We start from the raw sequence: 13777 nt of genomic DNA, 5'->3' as shown, positions 1-13777 counted from the left end.
AATATTGCAATGCTTCAATAGCATTTGGATTAACCTCCAACGGGCTTGTGGCGCAAAGGATAACGCGTCTGCCTACGGAGCAGAAGATTTAAGGTTCGAGTCCTGCAAGCTCGGTATTAACATTTAAAGATGATTATTGGAATGTAACGGAAGGGAAATTTAAAATATTGCAATGCTTCAATAGCATTTAGATAAACTTCCGACGGACTTGTGGCGCAAAGGATAACGCGTCTGCCTACGGAGAGAAGATTTAAGGTTCGAGTCCTGCAAGCTCGGTATTAACATTTAAAGATGATTATTGGAATGTAACGGAAGGGAAATTTAAAATATTGCAATGCTTCAATAGCATTTAGATTAACCTCCAACGGGCTTGTGGCGCAATGGATAACAATTCTGCCTACGGAGCAGAAGATTCCAGGTTCGAGTCCTGGCAAGCTCGGCATTAACATTTAAAGATGATTATTAGAATATAACGGAAGGGAAATTTAAAATATTGCAATGCTTCAATAGCATTTAGATAAACTTCCGACGGACTTGTGGCGCAATGGATAACGCGTCTGCCTTCGAAGCAGAAGATTCCATTTTCGAGTCCTGGCAAGCTCGGTATTAACATTTAAAGATGATTATTAGAATATAACGGAAGGGAAATTTATAATATTGCAATGCTTCAATAGCATTTAGATTAACTTCCAACGGGCTTGTGGCGCAATGGATAACGCGTCTGCCTACGGAGCGAAAGATTCTAGGTTCGAGTTCTGGCAAGCTCGGTGTTTATTTTAATTAAAGATCTTTTATGCGTCATAAAAATGCATAAATACAATGTTTGGAAAAGTTTTTGATAGAACGAAGCAAGGGCTTGTGGCGTAATGGATAACGCGTCTGCCTTCAAAGCAGAAGATTCCAGGTTCGAGTCCTGGCAAGCTCGGTATTAACATTTAAAGATGATTATTAGAATATAACGGAAGGGAAATTTATAATATTGCAATGCATCAATAGCATTTAGATTAACTTCCAACGGGCTTGTGGCGCAATGGATAACGCGTCTGCCTACAGAGCAAAAGATTCTAGGTTCGAGTCCTGGCAAGCTCGGTGTTTATTTTAATTAAAGATCTTTTATGCGTCATAAAAATGCATAAATACAATGTTTGGAAAAGTTTTTGATAGACCGAAGCAAGGGCTTGTGACGTAATGGATAACGCGTCTGCCTTCAAAGCAGAAGATTCCAGGTTCGAGTCCTGGCAAGCTCGGTATTAACATTTAAAGATGATTATTAGAATATAACGAAAGGGAAATTTATAATATTGAAATGCTTCAATAGCATTTGGATTAACCTCCAACGGGCTTGTGGCGCAATGGATAAAGCGTGTGCCTTCGAAGCAGAAGATTCCAGGTTCGAGTCCTGGCAAGCTCGGTATTAACATTTAAAGATGATTATTAGAATTTAACGGAAGGGAAATTTATAATATTGAAATGCTTCAATAGCATTTAGATTAACCTCCAACGGGCTTGTGGCGCAATGGATAACGCGTCTGCCTACGGAGCAGAAGATTCCAGGTTCGAGTCTTGGCAAGCTCGGTATTAGCATTTAAAGATGATTATTAGAATATAACGGAAGGGAAATTTAAAATATTGCAATGCATCGATAGCATTTAGCTAAACCTCCAACGGGCTTGTGGCGCAATGGATAAAGGCTAGTTTTCACTGGACAAAAACGCGGCGCAAAGCGGCGCAAAATATTTTCAATTTGGCGGAAAGTTAGCAACGTTTCCGCGACAGGTTTTCACTAAAGACGTTTTCCGGCGTTTTGTTTTTTGCGGATTTATTTAGCGCATGCGCATCTAGCAGAAAGAAGACTTTCGTCAAAGCAAAGGGCAAAGTGCGCGAAAATAGATAGCGCGAGACTACGTTAAAGCGCCACCACAAGACCGTCAGTGATTGGCTGCTATTTTGCGTTTTTTTAAATAACGGCGGAAAGATAGAACTTCAATTCCGTGCATTTCCACGTAAAATCGCTAGCTTTCCGAAATATTTTACGTAAAATATTTTTACGCAAACTCCGCGGAAGGCCTTTTCCGCCGCGTTTTTGCCCAGTGAAAACTAGCCTTAACGCGTCTGCCTACAGAGTAAAAGATTCTAGGTTCGAGTCATGGCAAGCTCGGTGTTTATTTTAATTAAAGATCTTTTATGCGTCATAAAAAAGCATAAATACAATGTTTGGAAAAGTTTTTGATAGACCGAAGCAAGGGCTTGTGGCGTAATGGATAACGCGTCTGCCTTCGAAGCAGAAGATTCCAGGTTCGAGTCCTGGCAAGCTCGGTATTAACATTTAAAGATGATTATTAGAATATAACGGAAGGGAAATTTATAATATTGAAATGCTTCAATAGCATTTGGATTAACCTCCAACGGGCTTGTGGCGCAATGGATAACGCGTCTGCCTACGGAGCAGAAAATTTAAGGTTCGAGTCCTGGCAAGCTCGGTATTAACATTTAAAGATGATTATTAGAATATATCGGAAGGGAAATTTATAATATTGCAATGCTGCAATAGCATTTGGATTAACCTCCAACGGGCTTGTGGCGCAATGGATAACGCGTCTGCCTTCGAAGCAGAAGATTCCAGGTTCGAGTCCTGGCAAGCTCGGTATTAACATTTAAAGATGATTATTTGAATATAACGGAAGGGAAATTTATAATATTGCAATGCATCAATAGCATTTAGATTAACTTCCAACGGGCTTGTGGCGCAATGGATAACGCGTCTGCCTACAGAGCGAAAGATTCTAGGTTCGAGTCCTGGCAAGCTCGGTGTTTATTTTAATTAAAGATCTTTTATGCGTCATAGAAATGCATAAATACAATGTTTGGAAACGTTTTTGATAGAACGAAGCAAGAGCTTGTGGCGTAATGGATAACGCGTCTGCCTTCGAAGCACAAGATTCCAGGTTCGAGTCCTGGCAAGCTCGGAATTAACATTTAAAGATGATTATTAGAATATAACGGAAGGGAAATTTATAATATTGCAATGCTTCAATAGCATTTGGATTAACCTCCAACGGGCTTGTGGCGCAAAGGATAACGCGTCTGCCTACGGAGCAGAAGATTTAAGGTTCGAGTCCTGCAAGCTCGGTATTAACATTTAAAGATGATTATTGGAATGTAACGGAAGGGAAATTTAAAATATTGCAATGCTTCAATAGCATTTAGATAAACTTCCGACGGACTTGTGGCGCAAAGGATAACGCGTCTGCCTACGGAGAGAAGATTTAAGGTTCGAGTCCTGCAAGCTCGGTATTAACATTTAAAGATGATTATTGGAATGTAACGGAAGGGAAATTTAAAATATTGCAATGCTTCAATAGCATTTAGATTAACCTCCAACGGGCTTGTGGCGCAATGGATAACAATTCTGCCTACGGAGCAGAAGATTCCAGGTTCGAGTCCTGGCAAGCTCGGCATTAACATTTAAAGATGATTATTAGAATATAACGGAAGGGAAATTTAAAATATTGCAATGCTTCAATAGCATTTAGATAAACTTCCGACGGACTTGTGGCGCAATGGATAACGCGTCTGCCTTCGAAGCAGAAGATTCCATTTTCGAGTCCTGGCAAGCTCGGTATTAACATTTAAAGATGATTATTAGAATATAACGGAAGGGAAATTTATAATATTGCAATGCTTCAATAGCATTTAGATTAACTTCCAACGGGCTTGTGGCGCAATGGATAACGCGTCTGCCTACGGAGCGAAAGATTCTAGGTTCGAGTTCTGGCAAGCTCGGTGTTTATTTTAATTAAAGATCTTTTATGCGTCATAAAAATGCATAAATACAATGTTTGGAAAAGTTTTTGATAGAACGAAGCAAGGGCTTGTGGCGTAATGGATAACGCGTCTGCCTTCGAAGCAGAAGATTCCAGGTTCGAGTCCTGGCAAGCTCGGTATTAACATTTAAAGATGATTATTAGAATATAACGGAAGGGAAATTTATAATATTGCAATGCATCAATAGCATTTAGATTAACTTCCAACGGGCTTGTGGCGCAATGGATAACGCGTCTGCCTACAGAGCAAAAGATTCTAGGTTCGAGTCCTGGCAAGCTCGGTGTTTATTTTAATTAAAGATCTTTTATGCGTCATAAAAATGCATAAATACAATGTTTGGAAAAGTTTTTGATAGACCGAAGCAAGGGCTTGTGACGTAATGGATAACGCGTCTGCCTTCAAAGCAGAAGATTCCAGGTTCGAGTCCTGGCAAGCTCGGTATTAACATTTAAAGATGATTATTAGAATATAACGAAAGGGAAATTTATAATATTGAAATGCTTCAATAGCATTTGGATTAACCTCCAACGGGCTTGTGGCGCAATGGATAAAGCGTGTGCCTTCGAAGCAGAAGATTCCAGGTTCGAGTCCTGGCAAGCTCGGTATTAACATTTAAAGATGATTATTAGAATTTAACGGAAGGGAAATTTATAATATTGAAATGCTTCAATAGCATTTAGATTAACCTCCAACGGGCTTGTGGCGCAATGGATAACGCGTCTGCCTACGGAGCAGAAGATTCCAGGTTCGAGTCTTGGCAAGCTCGGTATTAGCATTTAAAGATGATTATTAGAATATAACGGAAGGGAAATTTAAAATATTGCAATGCATCGATAGCATTTAGCTAAACCTCCAACGGGCTTGTGGCGCAATGGATAACGCGTCTGCCTACAGAGTAAAAGATTCTAGGTTCGAGTCATGGCAAGCTCGGTGTTTATTTTAATTAAAGATCTTTTATGCGTCATAAAAAAGCATAAATACAATGTTTGGAAAAGTTTTTGATAGACCGAAGCAAGGGCTTGTGGCGTAATGGATAACGCGTCTGCCTTCGAAGCAGAAGATTCCAGGTTCGAGTCCTGGCAAGCTCGGTATTAACATTTAAAGATGATTATTAGAATATAACGGAAGGGAAATTTATAATATTGAAATGCTTCAATAGCATTTGGATTAACCTCCAACGGGCTTGTGGCGCAATGGATAACGCGTCTGCCTACGGAGCAGAAAATTTAAGGTTCGAGTCCTGGCAAGCTCGGTATTAACATTTAAAGATGATTATTAGAATATATCGGAAGGGAAATTTATAATATTGCAATGCTGCAATAGCATTTGGATTAACCTCCAACGGGCTTGTGGCGCAAAGGATAACGCGTCTGCCTACGGAGCAGAAGATTTAAGGTTCGAGTCCTGCAAGCTCGGTATTAACATTTAAAGATGATTATTGGAATGTAACGGAAAGGAAATTTATAATATTGCAATGCTTCAATAGCATTTAGATTAACCTCCAACGGGCTTGTGGCGCAATGGATAACAATTCTGCCTACGGAGCAGAAGATTCCAGGTTCGAGTCCTGGCAAGCTCGGTATTAACATTTAAAGATGATTATTAGAATATAACGGAAGGGAAATTTAAAATGTTGCAATGCTTCAATAGCATTTAGATAAACTTCCGACGGACTTGTGGCGCAATGGATAACGCGTCTGCCTTCGAAGCAGAAGATTCCAGGTTCGAGTCCTGGCAAGCTCGGTATTAACATTTAAAGATGATTATTAGAATATAACGGAAGGGAAATTTATAATATTGCAATGCTTCAATAGCATTTAGATTAACTTCCAACGGGCTTGTGGCGCAATGGATAACGCGTCTGCCTATGGAGCGAAAGATTCTAGGTTCGAGTCCTGGCAAGCTCGGTGTTTATTTTAATTAAAGATCTTTTATGCGTCATAAAAATGCATAAATACAATGTTTGGAAAAGTTTTTGATAGAACGAAGCAAGGGCTTGTGGCGTAATGGATAACGCGTCTGCCTTCGAAGCAGAAGATTCCAGGTTCGAGTCCTGGCAAGCTCGGTATTAACATTTAAAGATGATTATTAGAATATAACGGAAGGGAAATTTATAATATTGCAATGCATCAATAGCATTTAGATTAACTTCCAACGGGCTTGTGGCGCAATGGATAACGCGTCTGCCTACAGAGCAAAAGATTCTAGGTTCGAGTCCTGGCAAGCTCGGTGTTTATTTTAATTAAAGATCTTTTATGCGTCATAAAAATGCATAAATACAATGTTTGGAAAAGTTTTTGATAGACCGAAGCAAGGGCTTGTGGCGTAATGGATAACGCGTCTGCCTTCAAAGCAGAAGATTCCAGGTTGGAGTCCTGGCAAGCTCGGTATTAACATTTAAAGATGATTATTAGAATATAACGGAAGGGAAATTTATAATATTGAAATGCTTCAATAGCATTTGGATTAACCTCCAACGGGCTTGTGGCGTAATGGATAAAGCGTCTGCCTACGGAGCAGAAGATTTAAGGTTCGAGTCCTGGCAAGCTCGGTATTAACATTTAAAGATGATTATTGGAATGTAACGGAAGGGAAATTTATAATATCGCAATGCTTCAATAGCATTTAGATTAACCTCCAACGGCTTGTGGCGCAATGGATAACGCGTCTGCCTACGGAGCAGAAGATTCCAGGTTCGAGTCTTGGCAAGCTCGGTATTAGCATTTAAAGATGATTATTAGAATATAACGGAAGGGAAATTTAAAATATTGCAATGCTTCGATAGCATTTAGATAAACCTCCAACGGGCTTGTGGCGCAATGGATAACGCGTCTGCCTACAGAGTAAAAGATTTTAGGTTCGAGTCATGGCAAGCTCGGTGTTTATTTTAATTAAAGATCTTTTATGCGTCATAAAAATGCATAAATACAATGTTTGGAAAAGTTTTTGATAGAACGAAGCAAGGGCTTGTGGCGTAATGGATAAAGCGTCTGCCTTCGAAGCAGAAGATTCGAGGTTCGAGTCCTGGCAAGCTCGGTATTAACATTTAAAGATGATTATTAGAATATAACGGAAGGGAAATTTATAATATTGAAATGCTTCAATAGCATTTGGATTAACCTCCAACGGGCTTGTGGCGCAATGGATAAAGCGTGTGCCTTCGAAGCAGAAGATTCCAGGTTCGAGTCCTGGCAAGCTCGGTATTAACATTTAAAGATGATTATTAGAATTTAACGGAAGGGAAATTTATAATATTGAAATGCTTCAATAGCATTTAGATTAACCTCCAACGGGCTTGTGGCGCAATGGATAACGCGTCTGCCTACGGAGCAGAAGATTCCAGGTTCGAATCTTGGCAAGCTCGGTATTAGCATTTAAAGATGATTATTAGAATATAACGGAAGGGAAATTTAAAATATTGCAATGCTTCGATAGCATTTAGCTAAACCTCCAACGGGCTTGTGGCGCAATGGATAACGCGTCTGCCTACAGAGTAAAAGATTCTAGGTTCGAGTCATGGCAAGCTCGGTGTTTATTTTAATTAAAGATCTTTTATGCGTCATAAAAAAGCATAAATACAATGTTTGGAAAAGTTTTTGATAGACCGAAGCAAGGGCTTGTGGCGTAATGGATAACGCGTCTGCCTTCGAAGCAGAAGATTCCAGGTTCTAGTCCTGGCAAGCTCGGTATTAACATTTAAAGATGATTATTAGAATATAACGGAAGGGAAATTTATAATATTGAAATGCTTCAATAGCATTTGGATTAACCTCCAACGGGCTTGTGGCGCAATGGATAACGCGTCTGCCTACGGAGCAGAAGATTTAAGGTTCGAGTCCTGGCAAGCTCGGTATTAACATTTAAAGATGATTATTGGAATGTAACGGAAGGGAAATTTATAATATCGCAATGCTTCCATAGCATTTAGATTAACTTCCAACGGGCTTGTGGCGCAATGGATAACGCGTCTGCCTTCGAAGCAGAAGATTCCAGGTTCGAGTCCTGGCAAGCTCGGTATTAACATTTAAAGATGATTATTTGAATATAACGGAAGGGAAATTTATAATATTGCAATGCATCAATAGCATTTAGATTAACTTCCAACGGGCTTGTGGCGCAATGGATAACGCGTCTGCCTACAGAGCGAAAGATTCTAGGTTCGAGTCCTGGCAAGCTCGGTGTTTATTTTAATTAAAGATCTTTTATGCGTCATAGAAATGCATAAATACAATGTTTGGAAACGTTTTTGATAGAACGAAGCAAGAGCTTGTGGCGTAATGGATAACGCGTCTGCCTTCGAAGCACAAGATTCCAGGTTCGAGTCCTGGCAAGCTCGGAATTAACATTTAAAGATGATTATTAGAATATAACGGAAGGGAAATTTATAATATTGCAATGGTTCAATAGCATTTGGATTAACCTCCAACGGGCTTGTGGCGCAAAGGATAACGCGTCTGCCTACGGAGCAGAAGATTTAAGGTTCGAGTCCTGCAAGCTCGGTATTAACATTTAAAGATGATTATTGGAATATAACGGAAGGGAAATTTATAATATTGAAATGCTTCAATAGCATTTGGATTAACCTCCAACGGGCTTGTGGCGCAATGGATAACGCGTCTGCCTACGGAGCAGAAGATTTAAGGTTCGAGTCCTGGCAAGCTCGGTATTAACATTTAAAGATGATTATTGGAATGTAACGGAAGGGAAATTTATAATATCGCAATGCTTCCATAGCATTTAGATTAACTTCCAACGGGCTTGTGGCGCAATGGATAACGCGTCTGCCTTCGAAGCAGAAGATTCCAGGTTCGAGTCCTGGCAAGCTCGGTATTAACATTTAAAGATGATTATTAGAATATAACGGAAGGGAAATTTAAAATAGTGCAATGCTTCAATAGCATTTAGATAAACTTCCGACGGACTTGTGGCGCAATGGATGACGCGTCTGCCTACAGAGCGAAAGATTCTAGGTTCGAGTCCTGGCAAGCTCGGTGTTTATTTTAATTAAAGATCTTTTATGCGTCATAAAAATGCATAAATACAATGTTTGGAAAAGTTTTTGATAGAACGAAGCAAGGGCTTGTGGCGTAATGGATAACGCGTCTGCCTTCGAAGCAGAAGATTCCAGGTTCGAGTCCTGGCAAGCTCGGTATTAACATTTAAAGATGATTATTAGAATATAACGGAAGGGAAATTTATAATATTGCAATGCATCAATAGCATTTAGATTAACTTCCAACGGGCTTGTGGCGCAATGGATAACGCGTCTGCCTACAGAGCGAAAGATTCTAGGTTCGAGTCCTGGCAAGCTCGGTGTTTATTTTAATTAAAGATCTTTTATGCGTCATAGAAATGCATAAATACAATGTTTGGAAACGTTTTTGATAGAACGAAGCAAGAGCTTGTGGCGTAATGGATAACGCGTCTGCCTTCGAAGCAGAAGATTCCAGGTTCGAGTCCTGGCAAGCTCGGAATTAACATTTAAAGATGATTATTAGAATATAACGGAAGGGAAATTTATAATATTGCAATGCTTCAATAGCATTTGGATTAACCTCCAACGGGCTTGTGGCGCAAAGGATAACGCGTCTGCCTACGGAGCAGAAGATTCCAGGTTCGAGTCCTGGCAAGCTCGGAATTAACATTTAAAGATGATTATTAGAATATAACGGAAGGGAAATTTATAATATTGCAATGCTTCAATAGCATTTGGATTAACCTCCAACGGGCTTGTGGCGAAATGGATAACGCGTCTGCCTTCGAAGCAGAAGATTCCAGGTTCGAGTCCTAGCAAGCTCGGTATTAACATTTAAAGATGATTATTAGAATATAACGGAAGGGAAATTTATAATATTGCAATGCTTCAATAGCATTTAGATTAACTTCCAACGGGCTTGTGGCGCAATGGATAACGCGTCTGCCTACGGAGCGAAAGATTCTAGGTTCGAGTCCTGGCAAGCTCGGTGTTTATTTTAATTAAAGATCTTTTATGCGTCATAAAAATGCATAAATACAATGTTTGGAAAAGTTTTTGATAGAACGAAGCAAGGGCTTGTGGCGTAATGGATAACGCGTCTGCCTTCGAAGCAGAAGATTCCAGGTTCGAGTCCTGGCAAGCTCGGTATTAACATTTAAAGATGATTATTAGAATATAACGGAAGGGAAATTTATAATATTGCAATGCATCAATAGCATTTAGATTAACTTCCAACGGGCGCTTGGCGCAATGGATAACGCGTCTGTCTACAGAGCAAAAGATTCTAGGTTCGAGTCCTGGCAAGCTCGGTGTTTATTTTAATTAAAGATCTTTTATGCGTCATAAAAATGCATAAATACAATGTTTGGAAAAGTTTTTGATAGAACGAAGCAAGGGCTTGTGGCGTAATGGATAACGCGTCTGCCTTCGAAGCAGAAGATTCCAGGTTCGAGTCCTGGCAAGCTCGGTATTAACATTTAAAGATGATTATTAGAATATAACGGAAGGGAAATTTATAATATTGCAATGCATCAATAGCATTTAGATTAACTTCCAACGGGCGCTTGGCGCAATGGATAACGCGTCTGTCTACAGAGCAAAAGATTCTAGGTTCGAGTCCTGGCAAGCTCGGTGTTTATTTTAATTAAAGATCTTTTATGCGTCATAAAAATGCATAAATACAATGTTTGGAAAAGTTTTTGATAGACCGAAGCAAGGGCTTGATGCGTAATGGATAACGCGTCTGCCTTCAAAGCAGAAGATTCCAGGTTCGAGTCCTGGCAAGCTCGGTATTAACATTTAAAGATGATTATTAGAATAAAACGAAAGGGAAATTTATAATATTGAAATGCTTCAATAGCATTTGGATTAACCTCCAACGGGCTTGTGGCGCAATGGATAAAGCGTGTGCCTTCGAAGCAGAAGATTCCAGGTTCGAGTCCTGGCCAGCTCGGTATTAACATTTAAAGATGATTATTAGAATATAACGGAAGGGAAATTTATAATATTGAAATGCTTCAATAGCATTTAGATTAACCTCCAACGGGCTTGTGGCGATATGGATAACGCGTCTGCCTACAGAGTAAAAGATTCTAGGTTCGAGTCATGGCAAGCTCGGTGTTTATTTTAATTAAAGATCTTTTATGCGTCATAAAAAAGCATAAATACAATGTTTGGAAAAGTTTTTGATAGACCGAAGCAAGGGCTTGTGGCGTAATGGATAACGCGTCTGCCTTCGAAGCAGAAGATTCCAGGTTCGAGTCCTGGCAAGCTCGGTATTAACATTTAAAGATGATTATTGGAATGTAACGGAAGGGAAATTTATAATATCGCAATGCTTCCATAGCATTTAGATTAACTTCCAACGGGCTTGTGGCGCAATGGATAACGCGTCTGCCTTCGAAGCAGAAGATTCCAGGTTCGAGTCCTGGCAAGCTCGGTATTAACATTTAAAGATGATTATTAGAATATAACGGAAGGGAAATTTAAAATAGTGCAATGCTTCAATAGCATTTAGATAAACTTCCGACGGACTTGTGGCGCAATGGATAACGCGTCTGCCTGCGAAGCAGAAGATTCCAGGTTCAAGTCCTGGCAAGCTCGGTATTAACATTTAAAGATGATTATTAGAATATAACGGAAGGGAAATTTATAATATTGCAATGCTTCAATAGCATTTAGATTAACTTCCAACGGGCTTGTGGCGCAATGGAAAACGCGTCTACCTACAGAGCAAAAGATTCTAGGTTCGAGTCCTGGCAAGCTCGGTGTTTATTTTAATTAAAGATCTTTTATGCGTCATAAAAATGCATAAATACAATGTTTGGAAACGTTTTTGATAAAACGAAGCAGGGGCTTGTGGCGTAATGGATAACGCGTCTGCCTTCGAAGCAGAAGATTCCAGGTTCGAGTCCTGGCAAGCTCGGTTTTAACATTTAAAGATGATTATTAGAATATAACGGAAGGGAATTTTATAATATTGCAATGCTTCAATAGCATTTAGATTAACATCCAACGGGCTTGTGGCGCAATGAATAACGCGTCTGCCTACGGAGCAGAAGATATAAGGTTCGAGTCCTGGCAAGCTCGGTATTAACATTTAAAGATGATTATTGGAATGTAACGGAAGGGAAATTTATAATATTGCAATGCTTCAATAGCATTTAGATTAACCTCCAACGGGCTTGTGGCGCAATGGATAACAATTCTGCCTACGGAGCAGAAGATTCCAGGTTCGAGTCCTGGCAAGCTCGGTATTAACATTTAAAGATGATTATTAGAATATAACGGAAGGGAAATTTAAAATATTGCAATGCTTCAATAGCATTTAGATAAACTTCCGACGAACTTGTGGCGCAACGGATAACGCGTCTGCCTTCGAAGCAGAAGATTCCAGGTTCGAGTCCTAGCAAGCTTGGTATTAGCATTTAAAGATGATTATTAGAATATAACGGAAGGGAAATTTAAAATATTGCAATGCTTCAATAGGATTTAGATAAACTTCCAACGGGCTTGTGGCGCAATGGATAACGCGTCTACCTACGGAGCAAGAGATTCTAGGTTCGAGTCATGGCAAGCTCGGTATTAACATTTAAATATGATTATTGGAATGTAACGGAAGGGAAATTTATAATATTGCAATGCTTCAATAGCACTTAGATTAACGTCCAACGGGCTTGTGGCGCAATGGATAACAATTCTGCCTACGGAGCAGAAGATTCCAGGTTCGAGTCTTGGCAAGCTCGGTATTAGCATTTAAAGATGATTATTAGAATATAACGGAAGGGAAATTTAAAATATTGCAATGCTTCGATAGCATTTAGATAAACCTCCAACGGGCTTGTGGCGCAATGGATAACGCGTCTGCCTACAGAGTAAAAGATTCTAGGTTCGAGTCATGGCAAGCTCGGTGTTCATTTTAATTAAAGATCTTTTATGCGTCATAAAAATGCATAAAAACAATGTTTGGAAAAGTTTTTGATAGGACGAAGCAAGGGCTTGTGGCGTAATGGATAAAGCGTCTGCCTTCGAAGCAGAAGATTCCAGGTTCGAGTCCTGGCAAGCTCGGTATTAATATTTAAAGATGATTATTAGAATATAACGGAAGGGAAATTTATAATATTGAAATGCTTCAATAGCATTTAGATTAACCTCCAACGGGCTTGTGGCGCAATGGATAACGCGTCTGCCTACGGAGCAGAAGATTCCAGGTTCAAGTCTTGGCAATCTCGGTATTAGCATTTAAAGATGATTATTAGAATAAAACGGAAGGGAAATTTAAAATATTGCAATGCTTCGATAGCATTTAGATAAACCTCCAACGGGCTTGTGGCGCAATGGATAACGCGTCTGCCTACAGAGTAAAAGATTATAGGTTCGAGTCATGGCAAGCTCGGTGTTTATTTTAATTAAAGATCTTTTATGCGTCATAAAAAAAGCATAAATACAATGTTTGGAAAAGTTTTTGATAGACCGAAGCAAGGGCTTGTGGCTTAATGGATAACGCGTCTGCCTTCGAAGCAGAAGATTCCAGGTTCGAGTTTTGGCAAGCTCGGTATTAACATTTAAAGATGATTATTAGAATATAACGGAAGGGAAATTTATAATATTGAAATGCTTCAATAGCATTTGGATTAACCTCCAACGGGCTTGTGGCGCAATGGATAACGCGTCTGCCTACGGAGCAGAACATTTAAGGTTCGAGTCCTGGCAAGCTCGGTATTAACATTTAAAGATGATTATTAGAATATAACGGAAGGGAAATTTAAAATAGTGCAATGCTTCAATAGCATTTAGATAAACTTCCGACGGACTTGTGGCGCAATGGATAACGCGTCTGCCTTCGAAGCAGAAGATTCCAGGTTCAAGTCCTGGCAAGCTCGGTATTAACATTTAAAGATGATTATTAGAATATAACGGAAGGGAAATTTATAATATTGCAATGCTTCAATAGCATTTAGATTAACTTCCAACGGG

At 39.5% G+C, this 13777-nt stretch overlaps 29 non-coding genes across 29 annotated transcripts; all 29 read left to right on the top strand.

Moving 5' to 3' along the window:
* Window positions 1-1016: 1016 nt before the first annotated feature.
* On the top strand, window positions 1017-1089 carry TRNAC-ACA (transfer RNA cysteine (anticodon ACA)). The gene has a single exon. It is a non-coding gene; the product is annotated as a tRNA-Cys (tRNA).
* A 413-nt stretch (window positions 1090-1502) lies between these two features.
* TRNAR-ACG (transfer RNA arginine (anticodon ACG)) lies at window positions 1503-1575 on the top strand. Its single transcript has one exon. It is a non-coding gene; the product is annotated as a tRNA-Arg (tRNA).
* Window positions 1576-2243: 668 nt separating this feature from the next.
* Window positions 2244-2316, top strand: TRNAR-UCG (transfer RNA arginine (anticodon UCG)). The gene has a single exon. It is a non-coding gene; the product is annotated as a tRNA-Arg (tRNA).
* Window positions 2317-2571: 255 nt separating this feature from the next.
* Window positions 2572-2644, top strand: TRNAR-UCG (transfer RNA arginine (anticodon UCG)). The gene has a single exon. It is a non-coding gene; the product is annotated as a tRNA-Arg (tRNA).
* Window positions 2645-2893: 249 nt separating this feature from the next.
* TRNAR-UCG (transfer RNA arginine (anticodon UCG)) lies at window positions 2894-2966 on the top strand. The gene has a single exon. It is a non-coding gene; the product is annotated as a tRNA-Arg (tRNA).
* A 902-nt stretch (window positions 2967-3868) lies between these two features.
* Window positions 3869-3941, top strand: TRNAR-UCG (transfer RNA arginine (anticodon UCG)). The gene has a single exon. It is a non-coding gene; the product is annotated as a tRNA-Arg (tRNA).
* A 91-nt stretch (window positions 3942-4032) lies between these two features.
* TRNAC-ACA (transfer RNA cysteine (anticodon ACA)) lies at window positions 4033-4105 on the top strand. The gene has a single exon. It is a non-coding gene; the product is annotated as a tRNA-Cys (tRNA).
* A 413-nt stretch (window positions 4106-4518) lies between these two features.
* On the top strand, window positions 4519-4591 carry TRNAR-ACG (transfer RNA arginine (anticodon ACG)). Its single transcript has one exon. It is a non-coding gene; the product is annotated as a tRNA-Arg (tRNA).
* Window positions 4592-4840: 249 nt separating this feature from the next.
* TRNAR-UCG (transfer RNA arginine (anticodon UCG)) lies at window positions 4841-4913 on the top strand. The gene has a single exon. It is a non-coding gene; the product is annotated as a tRNA-Arg (tRNA).
* Window positions 4914-5495: 582 nt separating this feature from the next.
* On the top strand, window positions 5496-5568 carry TRNAR-UCG (transfer RNA arginine (anticodon UCG)). Its single transcript has one exon. It is a non-coding gene; the product is annotated as a tRNA-Arg (tRNA).
* A 249-nt stretch (window positions 5569-5817) lies between these two features.
* On the top strand, window positions 5818-5890 carry TRNAR-UCG (transfer RNA arginine (anticodon UCG)). Its single transcript has one exon. It is a non-coding gene; the product is annotated as a tRNA-Arg (tRNA).
* Window positions 5891-5981: 91 nt separating this feature from the next.
* TRNAC-ACA (transfer RNA cysteine (anticodon ACA)) lies at window positions 5982-6054 on the top strand. Its single transcript has one exon. It is a non-coding gene; the product is annotated as a tRNA-Cys (tRNA).
* A 1062-nt stretch (window positions 6055-7116) lies between these two features.
* TRNAR-ACG (transfer RNA arginine (anticodon ACG)) lies at window positions 7117-7189 on the top strand. Its single transcript has one exon. It is a non-coding gene; the product is annotated as a tRNA-Arg (tRNA).
* A 249-nt stretch (window positions 7190-7438) lies between these two features.
* TRNAR-UCG (transfer RNA arginine (anticodon UCG)) lies at window positions 7439-7511 on the top strand. Its single transcript has one exon. It is a non-coding gene; the product is annotated as a tRNA-Arg (tRNA).
* A 255-nt stretch (window positions 7512-7766) lies between these two features.
* Window positions 7767-7839, top strand: TRNAR-UCG (transfer RNA arginine (anticodon UCG)). The gene has a single exon. It is a non-coding gene; the product is annotated as a tRNA-Arg (tRNA).
* A 249-nt stretch (window positions 7840-8088) lies between these two features.
* On the top strand, window positions 8089-8161 carry TRNAR-UCG (transfer RNA arginine (anticodon UCG)). The gene has a single exon. It is a non-coding gene; the product is annotated as a tRNA-Arg (tRNA).
* Window positions 8162-8579: 418 nt separating this feature from the next.
* Window positions 8580-8652, top strand: TRNAR-UCG (transfer RNA arginine (anticodon UCG)). The gene has a single exon. It is a non-coding gene; the product is annotated as a tRNA-Arg (tRNA).
* A 249-nt stretch (window positions 8653-8901) lies between these two features.
* TRNAR-UCG (transfer RNA arginine (anticodon UCG)) lies at window positions 8902-8974 on the top strand. The gene has a single exon. It is a non-coding gene; the product is annotated as a tRNA-Arg (tRNA).
* A 249-nt stretch (window positions 8975-9223) lies between these two features.
* On the top strand, window positions 9224-9296 carry TRNAR-UCG (transfer RNA arginine (anticodon UCG)). The gene has a single exon. It is a non-coding gene; the product is annotated as a tRNA-Arg (tRNA).
* Window positions 9297-9387: 91 nt separating this feature from the next.
* On the top strand, window positions 9388-9460 carry TRNAR-ACG (transfer RNA arginine (anticodon ACG)). Its single transcript has one exon. It is a non-coding gene; the product is annotated as a tRNA-Arg (tRNA).
* Window positions 9461-9551: 91 nt separating this feature from the next.
* TRNAR-UCG (transfer RNA arginine (anticodon UCG)) lies at window positions 9552-9624 on the top strand. Its single transcript has one exon. It is a non-coding gene; the product is annotated as a tRNA-Arg (tRNA).
* A 249-nt stretch (window positions 9625-9873) lies between these two features.
* Window positions 9874-9946, top strand: TRNAR-UCG (transfer RNA arginine (anticodon UCG)). Its single transcript has one exon. It is a non-coding gene; the product is annotated as a tRNA-Arg (tRNA).
* Window positions 9947-10195: 249 nt separating this feature from the next.
* TRNAR-UCG (transfer RNA arginine (anticodon UCG)) lies at window positions 10196-10268 on the top strand. Its single transcript has one exon. It is a non-coding gene; the product is annotated as a tRNA-Arg (tRNA).
* Window positions 10269-11003: 735 nt separating this feature from the next.
* Window positions 11004-11076, top strand: TRNAR-UCG (transfer RNA arginine (anticodon UCG)). The gene has a single exon. It is a non-coding gene; the product is annotated as a tRNA-Arg (tRNA).
* Window positions 11077-11167: 91 nt separating this feature from the next.
* On the top strand, window positions 11168-11240 carry TRNAR-UCG (transfer RNA arginine (anticodon UCG)). Its single transcript has one exon. It is a non-coding gene; the product is annotated as a tRNA-Arg (tRNA).
* Window positions 11241-11331: 91 nt separating this feature from the next.
* TRNAR-GCG (transfer RNA arginine (anticodon GCG)) lies at window positions 11332-11404 on the top strand. The gene has a single exon. It is a non-coding gene; the product is annotated as a tRNA-Arg (tRNA).
* Window positions 11405-11653: 249 nt separating this feature from the next.
* On the top strand, window positions 11654-11726 carry TRNAR-UCG (transfer RNA arginine (anticodon UCG)). Its single transcript has one exon. It is a non-coding gene; the product is annotated as a tRNA-Arg (tRNA).
* Window positions 11727-12795: 1069 nt separating this feature from the next.
* Window positions 12796-12868, top strand: TRNAR-UCG (transfer RNA arginine (anticodon UCG)). The gene has a single exon. It is a non-coding gene; the product is annotated as a tRNA-Arg (tRNA).
* Window positions 12869-13610: 742 nt separating this feature from the next.
* Window positions 13611-13683, top strand: TRNAR-UCG (transfer RNA arginine (anticodon UCG)). Its single transcript has one exon. It is a non-coding gene; the product is annotated as a tRNA-Arg (tRNA).
* The last annotated feature ends 94 nt before the right edge of the window (window positions 13684-13777 follow it).

Source organism: Phalangium opilio, unplaced genomic scaffold, assembly GCF_054372755.1.
Source record: "Phalangium opilio isolate 3A_F unplaced genomic scaffold, DU_Popi_V2 ptg000098l_1, whole genome shotgun sequence".
Lineage (NCBI taxonomy): Eukaryota > Metazoa > Arthropoda > Arachnida > Opiliones > Phalangiidae > Phalangium > Phalangium opilio.
The sequence above is the reverse complement of the archived record's forward strand: the minus strand, read 5'-3'. Positions and strand labels throughout refer to the sequence as shown.